We start from the raw sequence: 2,393 nt of genomic DNA, 5'->3' as shown, positions 1-2,393 counted from the left end.
TTATGTCTTATCTTCAGTTAAATTTAAAATATATCTGACATAAACTCAATAAAAAATTTGAACATGAACCATAAAGTGAAAATTAAAGTGAATGTGTTTGGAATGAGGATGCTTGTGAACTGTTTTTTTTTCCACAGATTTTTATTAAAAAATAAAAGTTTTTACAACAATTTGAAATTTGGCCTGTTACGCGTTGTTGACAAAACTTCTCCTGCTGTAGAAAAAAATACTACATTTACAGCAAACCCTTGTTTAGCTTAGGGGCCCTTGTTTAGGCCCCTAAACAAGGGCCCCTAAACAAGGGCCCCTAAACAAGGGCCCCATGTTTAGGGGCCCTTGCTCCCTGGCACTGTCGATGGCGTTTCTGGGGCGAATAATATTGTAGATTTTTGGCAACACCACTATAGCAAGCTATTCACCTGTGTACAGAGCGAATCCTGTCTTCTTTAAGTTTTATATGAATGAGCTCTAAGCAGCTAAACCTGTGTAGAACGGGCTGCCTGGTTGGAGATACAATACGCTGATGACTTGGTGGTTTTTAGTCCAAGTTCAGCTGGTCTTCAGCATACGGTGAGCTACATGATGGTAAATTCAATCCATCAAAAGGTACCATTTTGATCTGTCACACTAAGGAGGACAAGAACCGGATATTTCCACATTTTAAGCTGTCTGGGTTTTTATTGAATGTCTCACAGGAAGTGAAATATGTTGGTCATGTGCTGACAGACCGTCTGTCTGATGATGAGGACATTTACCGTCAGGTTACAGTGATGTCTGCTCAGGCAAACATCCAGTCCGTAAGTTTGGATTCTGTTCTGATGAAGTGAAACTGAACATCACTGTATGCGGCACATCGGTGGTGCAATTTTAAAAAAGCCAGTCTTCATAGACTGAAGGTGGCTTATAATGATGCACTGTTTGTGAAATAAGCCCAGATGGACCAGAGCCAGTGAACTGATTGTATCTGCTCACATCAGCACTTTGACGGCTGCTTTAAGAAAGTTTATGTATAAATTTATGTGTCGCTTAAATGTGTAATAGAATTATTCTACTGTTGACCAACGTTAAATATAAGGCAGTAAAATACTCATCTGTACTTTGGAGATATTGGTATGATTGCCTCCTGAGTGGTTAGGAACCTTTTCTATTGTACTTTCTATTTTATTTGTTATCTTTTTTATGCAATTTGGACTTTGGGTCTGTAATATCCATCTATCTAAGACACAGCAGGACGTATCATCCAGGAAATGATGGAGCCCAAGCCCCAAACTGCAGCCCGCGACTCATTAAATCTGCAAGTGACGTTAGAAACAAACAAGCCTAAAGCTGCTGATAATAATCAGACTTGGTGAACGAAACTCAAAACAGTTCCTGTTTTTCCAGCAACAAAATGCGCATCTCGCTCTGTTTGCTTCTGTTGCTGCTGAGAAACGGCCATCACTCCTCAAGACGCGTAGAGGAAATAAATTTAATTACAAAAGATACGAGTAACGCACAGTCATGCTAAGTGATTTTGATAAGTAGCTGTACTGGGTACTGGATTTGAAATAGAAACACGTTGGATTACTCATTACTGAAAAAAGTGATGGAAACAAATCAGTTTAAAAATGATGATTCTTGCATTGTTTCATATGTTGCTGATTCCATGCCGATCAGCAGGCCAGTGGCCTACTGACTGAAAACTTGCAGCATCTGTGAGATGATGCTGTGTGGAAATGCAACATGTTTCACAGGGGCCTTTTATCGCATCCAGCCTCAGGCACAGCTGTGAGGTGGGAGGGCCTATCTGCAAAGGGGGAGTGCTCACTGTCACAGATTTAGGTGGTTTGTTGACAATATTTGAGAGAAATGGTTTGCAAAAACTAAATGTTACATTTATTTTATGTTCAGATTTGAGAAAAAGAAGCATCTGATCAGGAGAAACGGATCAGAAGACAAAATGATTCCCACTGTTAGGTGAATTCAAGAAGCCAGAACTGAAAGTTTGAGGAAGATGTCGGCACGTCTCTGAGTCACGTTTCCTCTGGTCACAATGGTTCTTAAATCAGGAAGGACAACCGTCAATGATTCATTTGCTAGAAATCCTGGAATAAAAAGCATCAATTTGATCTGGTTTTTAGTGACATTTTTCACTTCCTTTAGAAGTTAACTGTCAAAAACTCACTGCAGTCCAGGATGAAGAGTCCAGTTGAGAATACAGCAGCTGATCATTTCTGCTATCATTATCCAGTTAAACCAGTAAAACCAGTTCCTCCTGACCCACTGCCCAGCTGCTGGAGCCTCGTCTCCTCTCTGGTGAACTCCACCTCTCCTCTCCACCAGGGGGCGACATGCTCCAGCAGGCGGCGCTCTCCTTGTGCTCTGTGCTCCAGCATCGTGTCAATAAGAAGTGG

General features: G+C 41.1%; 1 long non-coding RNA gene across 1 annotated transcript; it reads right to left on the bottom strand.

The window, feature by feature from the left end:
• Positions 1-1,851: 1,851 nt before the first annotated feature.
• LOC106935398 (uncharacterized) lies at positions 1,852-2,387 on the bottom strand. The gene is made up of 2 exons (XR_001421892.1): positions 2,165-2,387; positions 1,852-2,084 (listed from the first exon to the last, which is right to left on the bottom strand). It is a non-coding gene; the product is annotated as an uncharacterized LOC106935398 (long non-coding RNA).
• Positions 2,388-2,393: the final 6 nt, after the last annotated feature.

Source organism: Poecilia latipinna, unplaced genomic scaffold (genome assembly GCF_001443285.1).
Source record: "Poecilia latipinna isolate Pla-1442-1.1 unplaced genomic scaffold, P_latipinna-1.0 Scaffold1958, whole genome shotgun sequence".
NCBI lineage: Eukaryota > Metazoa > Chordata > Actinopteri > Cyprinodontiformes > Poeciliidae > Poecilia > Poecilia latipinna.
Note: the sequence above shows the minus strand (reverse complement) of the source record. Positions and strands in the feature narration are given on the sequence as shown.